Source organism: Macaca nemestrina, assembly GCF_043159975.1.
Source record: "Macaca nemestrina isolate mMacNem1 chromosome 8 unlocalized genomic scaffold, mMacNem.hap1 SUPER_8_unloc_2, whole genome shotgun sequence".
Lineage (NCBI taxonomy): Eukaryota > Metazoa > Chordata > Mammalia > Primates > Cercopithecidae > Macaca > Macaca nemestrina.
Window position 1 is genome coordinate 139,398 of NW_027257566.1, and position 19,841 is coordinate 159,238.

Sequence of the window (19,841 nt, forward strand, 5' to 3'; positions counted from 1 at the left end):
AACATAGCACGCCCTTCTAGAAACCCTAGACACACTAGGGTTTCTGCCACCAAACCTGATGATTCACTGAGTGTGAGCACGAAGACTCAGTGCCCTGATCTGTTCAGTCAGGTTTTGCCATCAAATAGTTTGCTCTAAACTTCTGCAGAATCTTTCAGTTTTCTGAGCCATTTGGGTTTCAAAATTATAAAGAAGAAATTGTGGACCTATACTTACTTGGGTTTATATTAAAATGGATTCATTTGTTTTTTGTTTTGTTATTTGCTTAAACCTTTTCCTTTTTTTTTTTTTTTTTAGCATAGTAACTAAAAATGACAACACTTCACATATTTGGCCAGCTGTTGGCTCTGTGCTATGCTTGATGTTGTAGCAAATGTAAAAGACAAACAGCTTACTGTCTAGAAAGCCTGATGCGGCTGTGACTGGAGGCACATGGTGGATGCCATGCGGAGGGCCAAGGACAAGGGCGGGAGGAGGAGTGGGAGCTGCTGCTGCTGGGGGGAGAGGGAAGAGCTGGAGAGGGTGGTGTGAGAAAGCAGCTGCCTCTGGGCAGGGCTCCAGAAAGGGAGCCAGACAAGTGACTAGGGGGTTCCAGGCAAGCTCCAGGCATGGGAGTCCTGACAACAGACTTAGTGCATTTGTGAAATCCTGCAAAGGCCGGGCAGACACCTGAGTTTATAGTACTGGCTAGTATTAATAAGGGCCTCACCCAGAGTGGTAGATTCTTCTCCTTTGTTTTTCAAATTTTATAGAAATGTACTTATTTTTGAGACTGGGACTCACCCTGTCACCCAGGCTGGAGTGCAGTGGCATGATCTTGGCTCACTGCAGCCTCGAACTCCTGGGCTCAAGCGATCCTCTCACCTCAGTCTCCCAAGTAACTGGGACAAGGTGCCACCACGCCTGGCTCATTTTGTGTGTGTGTGTGTGTGTGTGTGTGTGTGTGTGTGTGTATGTAGGTGTAGGTGTAGGTGGAAACTTTGTTGTCTAGGCTGGTCTCAAACTCCTGAGTTCAAGTAATCCTATTGTCTTGTGTATTAGTCTAATCTCACACTGCTATGAAGAAATACCCAAGACTGGGTAATTTATAATGAATGAGCTAAAAAGTAAAGAGGTTTAATTGACTCACAGTTCTGCATGGCTGGGGAGGCCTCAGGAAACTTACAATCATGGTGGAAGGCACCTCTCCACAGGGTGGTATGGAAGAGAATGACAAGTGAAGGGGGAAGCCCCTTATAAAACCGTCAGATCTCGTGAGAACATACTCACTGTCATGAGAAAAACATGGGGGAACTGCCCTCATGATGCAATTACCTCCTACCAGGTCCCTCCCACAACATGTGGGGATTATGGGAACTACAATTCAAGATGAGATTTGGGTGGGGACGAGGCCAAACCATATCACCTTGGCCTTCCAAAGTGCTGGGATTAAAGGTGTGAGCCACTGCGTCCAGCCATAGAAACTTACGATAAGTCATGTTTCTTGTTTGAGAAATAGCTACCATGAAAGCTATTATTATTAAAGCTATATATTATTAGAAAGCAGACATCTCACTGTATCTGCTGATTTTAAATGCATTGATCATCTGATACAAAGTACGGTACGCTTGGAAACAAGGAATTTAACAGCGGTAGATGATGCAGGTCGTAGTGGGCCGCTTATGCATGACTGTTGGATGGCAGGCTCCCTAGATTGGGCTGAGGAGACCCGAGGTCTCACCTCTGCCAGTGACTTTCTGTGTGCGCTTGGCCAGGTGACTCATGGCACCTGGACGGAGGGAGTGGCAAGTGGCGTGGTGATCACAGGGACGTGGTATGTGATTGAGGGAGAGGGCCGGCTGGCCTGACTGGAAGAGAAGACAGTTTCTTTCATACCGAGGAATATGGACACTTACCAGGAGGCTTGCCTAAGGTAGGAGAAGATCTTCCACCCTGCCCCAGGAGTGGGGAGTCTTTCATCTTTTTGGGGGGCATTTCTATCCTCCCAGCCCCTCCAGCTGTTCTGGAAGCACCAGCTTTGTGCTTACAGCTACCACCGAGAATCCATCCCAAACTAGGAGAAGCAAAGACTGATCCTGGACCGTCTCCCCGCTGTCGCCGGCTAGCCCACTCCAGCATTGCCCCTCCTGCAAGCCCGTGCTTCGCACTACAGGAGATTCTATGCACAGAAACAGGAGGCACACAGCTGATGTTGGAAGGGGTGCTGTGTTACTGAGGTGCAGTACACAAAAGCAGGAGGCACTCAGCAGGCATTGGAAAGGGTGCTGTGTTACTTAGGACTTAGGTGCAGCACAGTACCGTGGGAAGGGCAGACACCAGGGCGAATCCTGGCTCTGATTCGGGCAGCTTGCTTCATCACCCTGAGCCTCAGTTTTTTCATCTGTAAATGAGGATGAGAATACCTCCGTCACAGGATTCTATGTGACATGATTAGAAAATGCCTAGCCAAAAAAGAATAAAAAATTTAAAAAATAAAAAAATGGAAAATACCTAGCCAGTAATAAGCACTCAAAAATATACATATATACACACACATTCTCATCTGACTTTTTTAGGTCTTACTTTCCTTGTTTGTAGGATAAGGGACTTGGACAGGATGGTTCTGTTCTCTCCAGCTCTGAAGTACTGGCTTCCCGGCATCATCTAATTTCAGGCAGAAAAGCCAGTTTTCTCAGTGTGTTGAAGGTCACCATTTCACAGGCTATTTTGTCTACATTTAACTGCTCATGTTTTTCTGGTTAACTCAGGTGACATCTGTTCCCGAGCTGTTCCTGACGGCCATGAAGCTCAGCCACGATGACAGAGGAGCCAAGTATTTACACCTGGCCAGAGAAGACACGAATAATCTGTTCAGGTATGTGGTGCATTGTAAGAACATGGTCTTGAACGTTTTATTTAAATCAGGGATGTCCAATCTTTTGGCTTCCCTGTGCCACATTAGAAGAACAACTGTCTCAGGCCACACACTAAATACACTAACACTAAGGACAGTTGATGAGCTAAAAAAAAATAAATAGAGGACCTCAATGTTTTAAGAAAGTGTAGGGATTGTGTTGGGATGCATTCCAAGCCATCCTGAGCATGCGGACTGCAGGCTGTGGGTTAGACAAGCTTGTTTTAAAGCACTGACTGTATGTTACGTGGTTTAAATATCATCTCACTAGTATTTTTATTGACAGAGCATCTTGAAAAATAAGGAAAAGCTTACACGGACTTACAATCTCATCAAAATACAATTTTTAGTCTGAATCAATGATTTACATTAGAGTTGGGAAACCCCGTGTTGGAGGATTGTGGTGTCAGAATGATGATTTCTAGTAGCCTGAGGTGATGATGCATCTGGGAACTGTGTCCGCAGCACTTAGATGAACTTTTTGTATTCTAGTCATTCTCCTTCCCTAGCGTTCTGTTCCTCTCCCTTCCCTGGCATGCCATTCCTTCTTCCCTAGCGTGAAGTTCAGCACCACTCCCATGGACAGTTCCGGTGTTCCTCACATTCTTGAGCACACCGTCCTTTGTGGGTCTCGGAAATATCCGTGCAGAGACCCTTTCTTCAAAACGTTGAACCGCTCCCTCTCCACGTTCATGAACGCCTTCACAGGTAAGACCAGCATCCTGAACGGAAAACCGTGTTTGGGTTTGCCAGGCACACCCACTGGAATTCAGTTAGTTTCTGAGAAGGGATGAGAGGAGTGGGCAATTAATGTTCTAGAAAAATTTTTCTCTCTCTCTACTTGAAGGACGTCAGAAATTTCATCCTTCAGGAAAGTCACATGGTAGCGAGGTTATAAAAACTAGTGTTTGAATAAAACGTACGTGAACTTTTCCCAGAAAGGTTCAAAACAATTTTCTCTTGGGGATATCGCTACAATGCCAGGCCTCCAGAGTTACCACTAACATTGATGTTTGACTTTTAGTAAGACTGACGCTAGTGAATAGGGTGACGATGAACAGTGCACTCTGTGAAGGAGTGACATCGTAGAGCAAGTTAAATCCATGCTCTTACAGAATGAGGTCATCTTTGTAGACATGTGAAAGTCTCTGGAGACACTTGAGAGAGTTTAGATGTTCGCTGAAGAAAGACCTGGTGCCCGTCCAGTGCAGATCCTGAGATGGGATGGGAAAGCCGGCACTCAGGGTGATGAGCTGGGATGGCTGCTGGGGTCGGGGGCCAGAGCATGGAGCCACTGCCCCATCTCAAGAATAGCTACAACTTACTGTCCTAAGACAAAGGGGAAATGAGGCTTAAGATTCAATAATTTTAGTAGAAATCTGTTAAATTTTACAATTTCACTTTTCATTTGTACCGAGCTAGTGATTATACTCTGTATCCATTTTCCACACAAAATCCCAAGGACTTTCAGAATCTCCTCTCAGTGTATTTGGATGAGACCTTTTTCCCAGGTTTACGTGAGCTGGATTTCTGGTATGTCATGAGTGATTAACTAGTTGATACAGACTTTAGTATTTGAGTCACTGTCAGCTTATTATTATTTGTCCTCAGGCAGGAAGGATGGCGCCTGGAATATGAGAACCCCAGCGACCCCCAGATGCCCTTGGTCTTTAAAGGAGTCATCTTTAATGAGATGAAGGGAGCATTTGTAAGTTTTCTTTTTTATGTTGTGTTCAGCTTACCTTACCCATGTACCGTATCATGATATAGACACATCTGGAAGATGGTTGATTTTTCTTCAATATCCTCATTATAGGTGACATGTTCTTGGATTAGCTGGGGTCAGTGCTGTGAGCAGAAGCCAGGGGGTAGCAGGGCCAGGCTGCTGTTCTTCGCAGCAGGTCTCAGACCATGTCTGACGACTCCCGTGTATGATCTGCAGCGAGAGAAAAGCTATTTTCATACCACTATCAACACATTGTCTTTTACACTCATTCTTGCCCAAGTACATGGTGTACTTTCTAGAGGCTGCGTGGCGAGGTGTGTGACACACAGCAAGCTGGATACAGAGCAGATGAGGGAGTCCAGCTTCACCTCTGAGCCAGACACTACAGAGATTTGCAAAAAAGGCAACACAGCATCACTCTAAGTAGTCAGTGTTTTACTTTGTTATGAGAAGTATTTTTCAAACATATTTATATTAACATGTAATTATGGCTTACCTTAATGCATAAGTATTTTTTAATACTTTAATTTTTTAATCAACTTTAATTTAGAATATAGAAAAATTATATAAACACACACAGGTACCTACACAGGCAAAAAAAGCCTACATAATCAAAAGCTGTTTGGGTCCTCATTAAAACCCATTTGTGCCTAGTGTTCCATTATTGGAACCCTAAGCTTGTGGGAGTTATTTATATCCTACAGCTCAAGGTCATTGCCAAGGTCTGATTTTTACAAAAAAAATTGCAACCTCAGGCATAAATGGGTTAATTTTTCAGGGTGTAAAGGAGTCTTGAGACCATTTTGGATTAAGAGCTGCTGTCCTGGGCCCATGTCTTCATGTCCCCTTGTGACCTTGACAACCTGCCTGTGCTGGTGTCCCTGAGGCTCACAGGTGGCCTGCTCTCTGATTTCTGTAGCCCCCCTCAGCTGGTGAACTATTTCTTACCTTTTCATTCTCAATTTGGTGGTCTTTTCTTCCAAGGAGTCTTCTTGAAACTCAAGTTGGGGTGACAGCTTCTCCCCACTTGCCTGGTGACTGGTAGGCAGACCTGGTGATCCCTCTGATTTACAGCCCTCGGCTATGAGTTTGTTGCAACACACATCAAAAAGTCCATTGTTCTCAATCCTTGGGTCCTGTTGCATGGGTGATGAGTGATTGAATACAGTGTTAAACAATGCCTGCAGGGGTGTCTTTTTTTTTTTTTTTTTTTTTCACCTTTAGAACAGTTTTATTTGCAGAGTATTACAGACATATGCACCAGAATGTGATCGATTGGCTATATTGTAAGTAATGTAGTGTGTGTGTATTAATTTATATGTACATATTCTTATTTATTTACTTCACATTTCAAGACAGACAATGAGAGGATATTCTCCCAGCACCTTCAAAACAGACTTCTTCCCCACCACATGTACTCAGTGGTCTCTGGGGGTGACCCACTGTGCATCCCGGAGCTTACGTGGGAGCAGCTTAAGCAATTTCATGCCACTCACGATCACCCAAGCAATGCTAGGTAATATTTTGTTGGAAAAGTTTGATGGTGGATTGTGAAAAGTTGACTTGTTTGTGTTCTTATATTTTCATGACATGGCTTCTCTCACATTTAGCGATGCTTAAGAAATATCTAAGTGTAGGTAAGATTTTTGGCCTAAGTTTGCCTATCTTACTTGGACATTGATTTTGGACATTTACAATGATAGTCTTCAGTGGGCTCAGCATGGTGGTTACAAACACGGTGTTTAGAGAACCCTAGAGAAGGGTCCTGGCCCCCAGCTTCTTGCCTCACTTCCAGCTTTGTTGCATGGAGAGTGGGGGTGCATGGATGGTGCCCACTCCGACCCAGGGTGTGTGAAGCTTCGAGCCTGTCCTTGGCACGGAGAAGTGCTCTTCTGATAGTGGACGCAGTCACAGAACCTTAATTACATCCTCACTTTCTGATTCATCGCTTGTTTCTTATGTCACTAATATAAGGTCATTATCATAATAATATAGTTATATGTATTATATAAAACACTAATAATTTACATATAAATGGTAAAGTAAAAACATATTTGCAAAATTATTTTAGTAAAAAGAATTATGAAAACTTTCAAGCATACTGAAAAGTAGACTAGGATAATGAGCCCCTAAACACTTATCACATAATAGATATCCTTTTCCTTGTGAAGTTTTTGGAAGTAAATTATAAATGTCATCATTTACCCCTAAATATTTGAATTTGTGACCCTAAAACATGAGGATTCTTTCTTACATGAGCTAATGCCATTTTCAGTTTTAATAGAATAAAACATACTTTCTTAAAACTGCCTATTTCTTATTCCATATTCAAATTTTCTAGTTGGCCTCAAAGTGTTTGTGGCACAGGGTCCCACAGATCACAGCTGCTCAGCCCGGGTCTCTCCCGGGCACCCTCTCGGACGGCAGAGGAGTGTGCAGGCCGGGTTTCCTCCGGGCGCTCTCACTTTCCAGGTGTCCTGGCTGCTCCTGTGTGGTGTTGGGTGCCATGTTCCTGTGTTTCCTGAGAACTGGAACTTAGATCCAAAGACTTAGTTTGAGTCAGGCTGCACCTTTTGAAGCAGAGTCCCTCGTGGGGAGCTCTGCATAGATGGCCACATCCTACCTTCCTGTGAGGCCTGCTTGCCTCCACTGGGGGTCTCACGCCAGCGGGGTGCATGTTGAGAGTCAGCCACTGTCTTGTGAAGATCTGCTTTCTCCCTTCAGCCACGGAGTAGCTGGTGCACTTGAGTTTCTGGTGTCCTGTGATAATGAGTTTCTCATCAACCTATTAATGGTTTTCATGTTCATTGAGGAGTATTGCCTGAATCATTTATTAGAGTTTGTGAAGTTTTCAAATTCTGTAATTCTTCATTCGTTTGCTGGACTTCTTCAAAGAAGAGCTCCACATCAGCTGGAGCTGTCGGGTTATCTTGAAATATGGTTCTGTGGAAAAGGCAGGGGCGGCTGCTCTCCCTGGGAAGTCCAGTTTGAGGAGGAGTTAGGGTGGTGCAGGAACTACCTCTAATGATGACAGAAGAGGCTGTCTTTTTTTTTTTTTTTTTTTTTTTTTAAAGACAGGGTCTGGTTCTGTCCCCCAGGCTGGAGTACAGTGGCATGGTCTTAGCTTACTGCAACCTCAGCCTCCTGGGCCACCTCAGCCTCCTGAGTAGCTGGGACTACAGGTGTGCACCACCATGCCCAGCTAGTGCTTATATTTTTTTGTAGAGACAGAGTCTCGCCGTGGTGCCCAGGCTGGTCTCGATCTCCTGAGTTCAAACAATCTGCCCACCTTGACCTCCCAAAGTGCTAGGATTACAGGTGTAAGCCACTGCCCCCAACATGGGGAAGAGAGTTCTTTCTTTTCTTCTCCCCCCCCCCCAGTCTTTTGTTTTGTTTTTTAGTACCCCTGTGACCTCACAGAAATATTTCTGTACACGTACATATTTGAGACTATGTGATCAGATGGAATTTAGTTTTATGCCCACATTTGCCCTAGCTGTTGGCCCATTGTGGTCTCACTTCTTTGGTTTCTACACCCCCACTCCCACCTCCCTAAAGCATGCACAGCCAGGCCCTCCCTGCTCCAGAGGCTCAACTGTCTGTTTCCCAGGGAGCTCTGATTTCTGTGGCTAGTGGGGAAGGGCCTTTGGAGAGTAGCATCTGGACACTAGGGGTGGTGATTGCTCCTGGATTCTCTCAACCCCAAGAGTATAAAGTTTGTTTCTAATTTCTAGAATGAGACATTTCTGAAGGTTCTTTAAGATACTAGTTCCCCAAACCTTAACCATAGCTCAGGCAACATAGTAAAGAAAAAGATAAATTCTGTCATTGTAACCTTTTTCCTCTGGTTGAATAAATGTTATCTTTATTAACATGTATAACCTTGAACTTGTTAACAAAAATTGAGTTTTGTGAAATTGTCAGTTGGATGACTCTATTACTGTACTAGGGTTATAAAGTATTTTAACAGATACCTCATTTGGTTTTTGTCACATCTCTAGATGAAGTTTAAAATGAAAGATCAATGTTTGGCTAGGTGTGGTGGCTCATGCCTGCAAATCCAAGCAGTTTGGGAGGCCAAGATGGGAGGATTGCTTGAGGCCAGGAGTTTGAGACCAGCATGGGTACCAGTGAGAACCCATCTGTAAAACTTAAAAATTAGCCCACTGGGCGTGGTAGCTCATGCCTGTAATTCCAGCATTTTGGGAGGCCGAGGTGGGGAGATCACCTGAGGTCAGGAGTTCAAGACCAGCTTAACCAACATGGTGAAACTCTATCTCTACTAAAAATACAAAAATTAGCCGGGCGTGGTGGCAGACGCCTTCAGTCCCAGCTACTCAGGAGGCTGAGGCAGGAGAATGGCGTGAACCCGGGAGGAGGAGCTGGCAGTGAGCGGAGATTGCACCACCCCCACTCCAGCCTGAGTGACACAGCGAGACACCGTCTCAAAAAAAAAAAAAAAAAAAAAAAAAAGGCTGGACATGATACACAAGGTGACCCCAGGAGACTCCTGTGCAGAGTAAAAACAAACCGCAGCACCAAACTTCGTTTGGTTTTGGGAGCCCAACCCAAGAACCGAATAACTTTCCTAAGGATTTCCAGGAGAAAACATCTTCCCACCAAAGAAGAACTTTACCATTTGGAAAAACACCTCTTCGTCATTTGCAAAAACCCCAAGTTTTCAGGGAAGTGATAATCTTGTCATGAGAACCAAAGATAAAGTTGGAGATAATGAGGGAGTGGTTACATAGGAAATACGTGGTCATTACTCTGACCAGTTATTAAACCACTTTCTTCATATGAGACACTTTTTAACAGCTTCTTACTAAACCACAGTGTGGGTAAGACAGTCACAAGACCGCTTCTTCCTTGAGTCAGAGTCATCCCCGGCCCACACCAGCGCCTAGCAAGAATGACTGAGGTCACCCTTATTTCCTGGCTACTTGGAGGAGCTGGATTTCCCAGTTTACAAATCTCAGTTTCCTGGGATTCTGCTCTGATAAAATCTAAACTCTATTTAAAAAAAAAAAAAAAAAAAAAAGTAAGGAATAGGCTGGCCGTGATGGCTCATGCCTGTAATCCCAGGGCTTTGGGAGGCCAAGGCAGGCAAATCACGAGGTCAGGAGATTGAGACCATCCTGGCTAACAGGGTGAAACCCGTCTCTACTAAAAATACAAAGAAAATTGAGCCGGGCGTGGTGGCATGCGCCTGTAGTCCCAGCTACTTGGGAGGCTTAGGCAAGAGAATCGCTTGAAGCCAGGAGGCGGAGGTTACAGTGAGCCGAGATTCCGCCACTGCACTCCAGCCTGGGTAACAGAGAGAGATTCCGTCTCAAAAAAAAAAAAAAAAAAGTAAGAATAGATGAAATCTAATGAAATAATCTCGGTCTATCCTTTTACCTCCTCCGTTGTCTGGAGTACTAAAGCTCCCTACCTCGCCCTCTCTCACAGCACTGAACTGCTTTTCCTGAATTTTCCCACACTGCTGATCACTCACTTGTTAATTTCGATGCATACATTCTTTTTGAGAAATAAAGTCAGTTTGCCGACTGCTGCCACTGGTTTGTCAGAAAATGAGCTTGCACTGCGCTGATCTCACTCCTGCTGCCAAAGCTCCTTCTAGGGGTCTCTCCTTTGACAATGTAGGGATTATGTAGGCATGGGGAGGTGGGATACCAAGGGGGGATTCTGTCAACGTGCTGTTCCCCCCTCCCCACCCCCGCCGGGTCAAAGTCATCGAGCCGGGGGCCTCTCTGACTATCTGGACTGTGCAGACCACCGTGTCTTCCGGTAGGGTCAGGGGAGGGCTTGAGATAAATCTGTAGTGCCCTTCACTCAACCACCGGCCCACTGTCCACCTCAGGTGCTCCAAATGCCATCGCTGCCGGGTGCCATGTGGATGCATCCGTGACAAAATGGTTCTGGCGGAGCTTGTTCCGATCAGGAGAGACCGGAAAGCAAGAAACACAGTGAACAAATGCATGATGCCCAGGGGTGGATGGCCGTAAGCACTCAGGAGAAAAATAACAAGTGGGGTGGGGGGTGTTAAGAGGGTGGGGAGGAGGAAGGGCTGCCATTGACAATCGGAGAGCCCTCTGTGTGGCTGGGACGGTGTCGGCCCTCCCTTGCACATCCCTCAGGGCCTTCGCAGAAACACCCACACGGGGACCTTCTACATACAGGCAGGACACGCCACCCATCGTCGTGACCACACTGTCCCTCAGAGGAGTCGCTGGCCAAGTGCATCCTGTCCACATGGAGATGTACTTTAAGATTCTTTACACAATGGATTTCAAAGACTTAGTATCGAAAACAGTGTAAAATATTAATAATCAACACAATAACTGATTGTTATCAAAATAGTTGGCTGAATATAAAAGTGGTTTTTTTTTTTCCTTTTTTTTTTTTTTTTTTTTTTTTAGATAGGGTCTCTCTCTGTTGCCCAGGCTGCAGTGAACCTGTGCAGTCACAGCTCACTGCAGCCTCCAACTCCTGGGCTCAGGCAATCCTCCCACCTCAATCTCCCACGGGGCTGGGACTGTAGGTGTGCACCGCCACATCCGACTCATCGTTTTGTATTTTCTGTAGAGACTGAGTCTCTCCATGTTGCCCAGGCTGGCCTCAAACTCCTGGGCTCAAGTGATCCACCTGCCTTGGGCTCCCGAAGTGCTGGGATTACAGGCGTGAGTCATGGCACCCAGTGTCCCCCTCTCCCAGCCCACCTTTCTTTAATGTGGCAACTAGATAATTTAAAATTGCATAAATAACACAAGCCACCCACGCAGGCCCCAATCCTGGGAGATGCTCCCGTTGGAGAAACCTCCAAGAAGCGGATCTGCTTGGATTTGCAAACGGCCCCTCTGGACAAAGGGGGATCTGCTGTGCAGAGCTGCTCTGGAATCGGCTCTTCAATACTGCCCTTGAGTGTACTGTGCACCTCCTGACTTTCGACCAGCACAAAGCTCCTTATTAAACGCTGACAAAAATTCCTTCCATTCCAGGTGCCATAATGGATTCATTAATCTCCTATTGATAGGTTTTTGCTGGTTTTCCCACTTTCTACTATTCTAAGCACTGCTGTGAAGACTCTCCTTTTACCCCACCTGCCTTTGTCTGCCGCAGCTCACACGCTCTGCCTTCCAGCGGTAATAGCTGAGTGCCCATTTACCCTCCGCCCCAACACACTCAATTCCCTGGGTCTCCTCGGCGGGGTGTGTCTGTGGGCATAGGGCTGCCCTGCCACATGCCCCACCCCATAAGCTTCCATCTGTGGCTGCTCCTTGTGAGACCCTAAACTCATGACCTCCCCTCCTGTCCTCTCCTCTCCACAGAGCCACCCTTATCGGAGACAGTCAGTCTGCTTCCCAGTCAGTCGGCTTCCCTCCACCTGCTTCCCAGTTCCCCTAAGGCAAATCCAAGGTTCTCCTCTGGGCCACCCTCCTCTACCGACTCCTCCCTCACCGTGGGGTCAGGTCAAAGGGCCCCAACTAGAGGCTCCCTGGGCCCTTTCATAAGACAGGAAATTTCTTCTCAGGTCCAGCTACAGGCACATTGTACCCGCCTCACCGCAGGAGTGAGAGCTCCAGGGGCATAAAGGGCTCGGTTCTTTTGCCTAAAGCCTGCCCTGACTCACCGAAGGTGATCCGTTAATGTGTGAAATGATTACAGAAACACAGAAATAAGGCTAGGTGTGGTGCCTCAAGCCTGTAATCCCAGCATTTTGGGAGGCCAAGGTGGGTGGATCACTTGAGGTCAGGAGTTCAAGACCAGCCTGACCAACGTGGTGAAACCCCATCTCTACTAAAGATACACATTCACACACACACACACACACACACACACACACACACACACACACACACACAGAAAAAACCCAGGTGGGCATGGTGGTGCAAGTCTGTAATCCCAGCTACTTGGGAGGCTGGGACAGGAAAATCGCTTGAACCCGGGAGGTAGAGGTTGCAGTGAGCCCAGATCAAGACACTGCACTCCAGCTGGGCAACAGAGGGAAACTCCATCTGAAAAAACCCCACACACACAGAAAGAAAATCTTAATTGTAGTAAGACACAGCTGAAAAGATATGAAGGAATGACTCCCCGAGGCTACTGGATGCCAACCTTTCAATCATTTTCCAATCAGAAAACTTCAGATCAGATCATTTACATATGTACGTTAAGACAAGGGGTCCTATATTAACGAATCTTCTCCGTCAAAATCCTGGTCAAAGTCAGAAAACAATCCCAAAGGACTCTTGGGAGCATCTCATGTTGGAGAAACCTGGAGAAGTGGAGAAGCTTATCTGCACGATTTGCAAACCACCCCACTGGCCCCAGGGGGACCCGCAGCACCGGCGCCCTCCCCCTCCCCATGAGAGTCAGAGCCTCACTCAGACCCACACAGTCAGAATCTGCACCTCCAAAGGCTCCCCCAGGCGGCTCTGGGCACACGGAAGCTGGGAAGATAGCAAATGGGCCCTGGGGTTGGGGGGTCCAGCATAGTCCAGCCTTTTCTCTTTTGCCTCCTGAAGACTTTCACTGTAGATGTGTGTTAGGGAAGAGGGGAGTGAAGAAAGAGACAGGGAGAGAAGACAGAGACTGAGTGATGCCTCCATTCTGCAGAGGAAAACACCGAGACCCTATCTCAGCACTCGAGACAGCAAGGCCAGGGCAGGATTTATAGAAAATAAGTCTCTGCCTCTCAGTGCTCTGGTCTGCCATGTGTCTGGCTGCCTCTTCCATCCTGACAAGCACAATGACTGCAATTCCAAACAAAGGACTGGGAGTTGGGGGTGAAGATGGAGAGAACCGAGGAGTGGGGAGGGAAACGGCAGCCTCTGGGCAGCTACTCTCTAATAAACACAAATACAACACCAGAAAGGGCTTGTAGAAAAGAAACACAAAACGCAACCCAACTACTGACACATGGCCCTCTGTTCCATATTCACCCGCACGTTCTTAGCAGAAAGGCAACTGTGAACTTGCAATCTGGTATCCTGACGTTTGCCCTGACCACGTTGTTACCGTATCTTCATCTTTCTTTCTTTCTTTCTTTCTTTTTTTTTTTTGAGACGGAGTCTAGCTCTGTTGCCCAGGCTGGAGTGCAATGGCCGGATCTCAGCTCACTGCAAGCCCCGCCTCCCGGGTTCACGCCATTCTCCTGCCTCAGCCTCCCGAGTAGCTGGGAGTACAGGCGCCCGCCACCTCGCCCGGCTAATTTTTTTTGTATTTTAGTAGAGACGGGGTTTCACCGTGTTAGCCAGGATGGTCTCGATCTCCTGAACTCGTGATCCGCCCGTCTCGGCCTCCCAAAGTGCTGGGATTACAGGCTTGAGCCACCGCGCCCGGCCCGTATCTTCATCTTTCTAATTTTAATTGTTTCTGACGGCCCATCCGATTGGTAGAGGTTATTTAAAGAGCCCCGATTCTCCCTGATAAAAGGTCGGAGTCCTGTATCAAAAGCTTTTAGTTTTCTGTAACCAAGAGGGAAAACATGCTTCTTTTGAAAGATGACAAAATGTCTAGCGAAGGGTCTTCCGAGTATGGCACACAAAGCGGTCTGCATTCATAGAAAATGATGCCATCACACAAATCTCCCACTGTGCCACGGGGTGACACTATCACTCATCATCTGCCTTCCAGACCCAGTAATTTCTGCAAAATCAATTACTGCACTTTACGCTGAAAAGATCCCATCGAAGAATGTGTGTGCACAGGATGGTGAGGGGCGCCGGAGCTGTGTGAGGCGAAATGGCACTGTTCTCAGTTTCCCCTTCCATCCTACTGGGCTCCGAAGCATTGCTTCAGAGATTTTCCATTTTATCTTAAAATTAAATAATATGAACTCTACTGGGGGAAGAAAAGCAGCCCATCACATTGGTACTAAGCCTTCATATCATTTTTGCCATCTTGACTCCTATCTCTATAAAAAGTCATTTTCTGTTGCCCTCACAAAACCACCCAAGGAATATTGCTTCAGACACCAAAGGTGCCCACGTGGGGCTCAAGCCTGGTGTCCAATAAATATGTGTGTCATTGACTTAATGCATGTCCAATCAATTGAAAGCACACTTCTGACTTCGGTTTTAAGGTACTAATCTCGAAGTCTTAACAGTTTATACATATTGACCTGAGGATGTTGGGTACTTTTGATTAGAGATGGTTGAATTCCTCTAAAGGACTTCACGAATGAAGAAGACAGCTAGAACCCCTGGTTTCCTGCTCCTCAGTGGAGATTCCAGGCGGGAGGCAGGCAGCAAACGCTTGCTTTCCTGTCAAGCGCCAGGCGTGGTGCTGGGCGAGGGAAGGTCACCAGCGAAGACACAGCTACACGCAGCCCTGAACATCCCTGCTGCAGCCACAGGGCCCGGCCACACCACGGAGCTCTGTGAACTCAGGGAAGCTGGAACACCTCGGACATCCCTTGCTCATGCGTAAAGTGGGGATAAGTCAGTGACCAGCATCACTCAGGGCCTGCCACATAACAGAGAGTCACTAAACACTAGCTATTCTCACTAGGATTGGAAAGGTTGATACTTACTCCATTTACATGAACTTTCTATAAATACTGTATTGATGTTCATGTCACCACAGGCAAAAAGGACGCCGCTTTCGCATCCAGCCCACCCTAAGGATGCACCTGGACTTCCCAGTACACTCAGCTCCATCAGGCATCAGGCCCTGCAGAAGCCACAACCTGTGACGAAGACAATGAGTCACTCTTGGTGTGTGGCACAGCGTGACGTGGCGGTGGGCACTTAGTCATGATCAGTCCGTGATCCAGAGCTGCGGAGCTTATTTTAGGGTGAGCGAAAATCAATTTAAGTTTCCAGACATGTCTTGGGACAACAGAAGATACCCAAAGAAGCAGGAGGAAACAAAAAACAAAAAAACCCACAGCCTGAGACACAAGATACCCGAAGAAGTAGGGGGGGAAAAAAAAAAAAACAAACTAGCCTGAGAAATACTTTCTTCATTCAAGGCCTGGGTACTCAGGAATATAGGAAAGAGATTTTCAATTTTATCTTATAATTAAATAATATGAACTCTACTGGGGGAAGAAAAGCAGCCCATGGCGTTGGTATTAAGCCTTAATATGATTTTTGCCACCTTGACTCCTATCGCTATAAAAAGTTACTTTCCATTCCCCTCACAAAATCACCCAAAGAATATCTGTATAATTTTGAGCAAGTTGGGTTTTGCTCACTTTTGAGCATTAACTAGATTAAGAAACGCCCCTGAAAAGCATGGTGGAGGCCTGACATGATGGCTCATGTCTGTAATCCCAGCTCTTTGGGAGGCCAAAGCAGGAGGCTCACTAGAGGAGGCCAGGAGTTCAAGGCCAGTCTCAGCAGCATAGTGAGATCCTGTCTCTACAGAAATAATAATAATAATATTAATAATAACAATTAGCTGGTCATGATGGTGCATTCCTGTCTTCCCTGCTACTCAGAAGGCTGAGGCAGGAGGATCACTTGAGCCCAGGAGTTTGAGGCTGCAGTGAGCTATGATGGCACCACTACACTCCAGCCTGGGTGACAGAGCCAGACATAAGTACTCTTCATGGTCTAAGGGAGAGTACAATATTTGGAATTAGGATCTGTTTTGCTCCTACCACAATCACGTACGCACCTCATGCCCTTACCTAAGTTATTTTTCTTTGTGAGTCTTTCTCCCCACTTCCAAAATGAGGGCATGCCTCTCTTGGGATCATGTATCTAGGCTTGGAGATAAGAATGGTAAAGCTCCTAGTATACAAAATATTTTCAACAAATGGTAGCTATGGTCATTTTAATATATGGAATTTTACCATAATTTCAATCTGACAGATAATTCCCCTGAAGTTAATACTTGAATGGGAATGTGTTCTCTGATCTCTAGCTACAGGCAATAGTCTTCTACGTCAGGGAAAATCAAGTACTAATATAGAATCAGAATAAAATGGCAAAAAGAATGGGGGCACAACAGATAAATTCTCGAGGAATAACCTACTTACTGTAAGAATTTGTAAATCTGTGGCAGCTAAGACCAGGCCCTCTGAGCACATCTGGAGGTGAACTTCCTTAAATGAAATGCGTCCAAATGCTCCAACAGGTTCAAGATCATATCTCGGAAGGGTAAAGCTCTTTACAGAGTCTACAAAAAAATTGTGACTTCAACTCTGCCAGGGAAAGAATGCCCAGGTGACCCGCCGTGGCGGGCTTCCCCAGGGACAGCCCAGGTGTGACCCATGTGGGCTCGAGGCCACCGTATTTGAGGCCACCTGCAGAGCTGAGGGCAGCTGTCTCCTATTAAGCCGAGGCTGTACCAACCAAGCCACGTTCCCACATAATATTGGTTTCCAAAGTACCTTTTTCCCCAGAAGAGAAGAGGCATGGACTTACTAACCTTCAATATGTGTAACTCCTCCCAGGTGGCAAAACCAGGGTAACAGAGAACACCGCGATTCTGCCAATGTATCCTAATCTCACATGCCTGTATACAAACTCCCAAGCATTTTAGCAAGCTTTTGGACATGGAGCTCAAAAGAATGACCTATAAATATTTTCCAATACATACAGCATCTTAATGTGTTTTTCTTTCTTTTTTTATTTTTTGTAGACACAGAGTCTCACTATGTTGTCCAGGCTGCTCTGGAACTCCTGGGCTCAAGCGATCCTCCTGCCTCGGCCTCCAAATGCACTGGAATGACAAGCATGAGCCACCGTGCAGGAAGCACAGCACCTAAATTCCAAAATAACCTTGAACCCCTGACCTTCCACCCGCCCTGGTGACTTCCAGAGATCGGTTCTTCTTCCCGTGCAAAAGGTTTCTTGTCTTTCGCGGCCGGGGTAAGGTCACTCAAGATGTTCCCTCTGCTTCTGAAGGCCTTTGACTGAGAAGCCACTCTGGGTCCTATCCCGACCCCAGGCGGTTCCATTTGTACTCGCACATCTCCGGGCCGGTTTAAGTCATGCTGGCCAGGCTATTTCCACTTCACTCTGGTAATTTCTCCAATCCCAGCGTCTGCTGCATCACCTTTTCTTTCTCTGAGAATCCAACCCTACAGGAGGAATGCTGATGCTGGGGGGTCCTTTCACTAGAACGCTAACGCCAGAGCACTTCCCAGGGGCGCTGGGGGTCGGGCTGCGGGGCGGGGTCTGGCGGTGCCACCGGGGTCTCCCGCGGGGGGCGTTGGGCCTGGGGAGGCTGCGCTGCGGGCTCGCGGAGCGCCCGGCATACTGATGTCCCGGCCTGGGCGCAAGGAGGCGACGGGCCGGGCATCACGTAGGCGCTCGCGGCGGGCGGGGCGGCGCCCACAGCGCCCCAACCTACAGCACCCGCTCCCGCCCTGCGCGCTCAAGGGTGAACGGAAGGTCACCGGGGCCGTGGGCGGGGGGCCCATCCCCGCTCCATCCTTGTGCAGTGCGCGGTCCCGAAATGGGAGGAAATCCGCCATCCGGGCCTTTCCACGCATCTGTGGCACGAGGAACCGGGAAAATAAAAATCAAAACCCAGCTCGGGGCGCGTCGCGTCTCCAGCCGGCGCTATCGCTAAGGCTCCCAGGTAGCGTTCGCCTGGGAAGCGCAGATCTACCCTCCAGGGGCTGCAAGGATCGGGGCGCTCCACCGTCCAGGCACAGGCGCCCCCACCTGCAGCCGGGGCCTGGGGCACGCAGTCTCCACCACCTCCCTCCGGTCAATGTTAAATGTCCTCCCGGCGCGCCCGCGTCGTGGGCCCAAACTCGGGCCCCTCCTGGAGAGCCGCTTCTACATTGCAGGGCAGGGGCAGCCCAGAGCCCGCGCCGTGGCGCCGCTGACGTCCCGGAGTCCCCGCTTCCTGGTCCTTCCCGTCCGCGGAGGCTGGCGGGGAGGGCCTGGGACCCATTTTAGTTTTCGGTTTTGTCAGGAGCCGAAAAGCGACAGCACATGCGAGCGCAGGAAACCCTTTTTTAAACTCTTCCAGCGGAAAAGCGAGGGGCTGCCGGACCGCCTCGGAGACGCCAGGCGGGAACCCAGAGCAATCCCGCCGCCAGCTGGGACCCCACCCACGCCGCGCGGGGCATGAGGCGACAGCAGGCGCGCGGGGACCTGGCCGTTTCTTCCTCGACATGCTGGGGGGTGACGTGGGGCGGAGTTAGGGGGCGGGGGGCCACTTAGGAAGTGATAGCACTGTACCCACGCTTCGGAAGGGAAGCCCGGCCCCTTCCTACAGCTCTGAGGGAGAACGACCCCCGAGGGCGTTCCAGGCGACCCCCTCTGCCAGGCTCAATTTAAAACATAAATTGGAGGGGTTGGAAAGCTCACTCTCTCCCGGATGGAGGTTCCTACTGCCATGTCCCTTCCTCCTCCGCCCCACCCGGCAAGGACCCTGGGGCTGCCTTGCCGGCTCAGGCCGCCCCGCAGGTACCCCTGCCGCTCCGGGTCACGGGCTTCTCCCCAGTTCTCCCCATCGCTTCCCCGCTCGTCTCCTCGGTTCTTCCCATCGCTTACCCACCTTTCCCCGGGTCCTCTCATCGCTTCCCCCCTCTTCTGCCCCGTTGCCACATCCACTTCGCCCTGTTCTCCCCTTCTCCGTCCGTCCCTCCCTCGCCGCCGGTAGGGGCGCGCGCACCTTGAACATCCCCGCCGCTGGTCAGCACGCCGATGGCCTTGCGGGCCCCGGAGAGGTGCTCCAGGAACTTCCGCAAGGAGCCCTTGGGGGCCCGGGAGTCGTCCGCGTCCATGGCGAGAAGGCCGAGGGCAGCCGCTAGTCCGGCTGCGCAGCAGGCAGTGGGAACCCTGCCCGCGCACGCCCGGCTCGGAACCGCCGCCAGGCCCGCGCCCCTGCTCCGCCCCAGCGCCAATGGGCTGGGCCCGAGCGCACTGGAGCGGCTGCTGGGGCTGGGGCGTGGCTAGGGGCAGGGGCACGGCTAGGGGCAGGGGCTGGCGGGGGGACACGTGTGGGCAGGAGGACCTACGCGGGGGTCGTCTTAGGTGGGGGCTGCGCTAGCGGTGGGGGAGGCCGCAGAGGCAGGGGTAGAGCCACAGGTGGGCGAGGTCCCTGCGGGTGGGGCCGCGTTGCTGGTGCGCGAGCCTCTCGGGTGGGTTGGAGGACTCTGGTTGGGGGCTTTAGAGATGCCCCGAGCACCACAAGTGGGGGCAGGGGCAGCGTCCTGGGGAGGGGAGACTGCAGGGGGGCGGGGTCACATCGTTTACCTGGCGCGCCAGGGCGGGGCGGGATAGAACGCGGGGAGCATCTCCCGGG

The 19,841-nt window shown here is 48.9% G+C and overlaps 1 long non-coding RNA gene across 2 annotated transcripts; it reads right to left on the minus strand.

Annotated features, from left to right (window-relative positions):
• Positions 1-169: 169 nt before the first annotated feature.
• LOC139361096 (uncharacterized) lies at positions 170-19,393 on the minus strand. Of its 2 annotated transcripts, XR_011618649.1 has the most exons (4): positions 19,209-19,393; positions 5,568-5,755; positions 4,636-4,829; positions 170-4,222 (listed from the first exon to the last, which is right to left on the minus strand). It is a non-coding gene; the product is annotated as an uncharacterized lncRNA (long non-coding RNA). The 2 variants fall into 2 exon arrangements; XR_011618648.1 differs by having other exon boundaries at positions 170-4,829; positions 19,209-19,392.
• Positions 19,394-19,841: the final 448 nt, after the last annotated feature.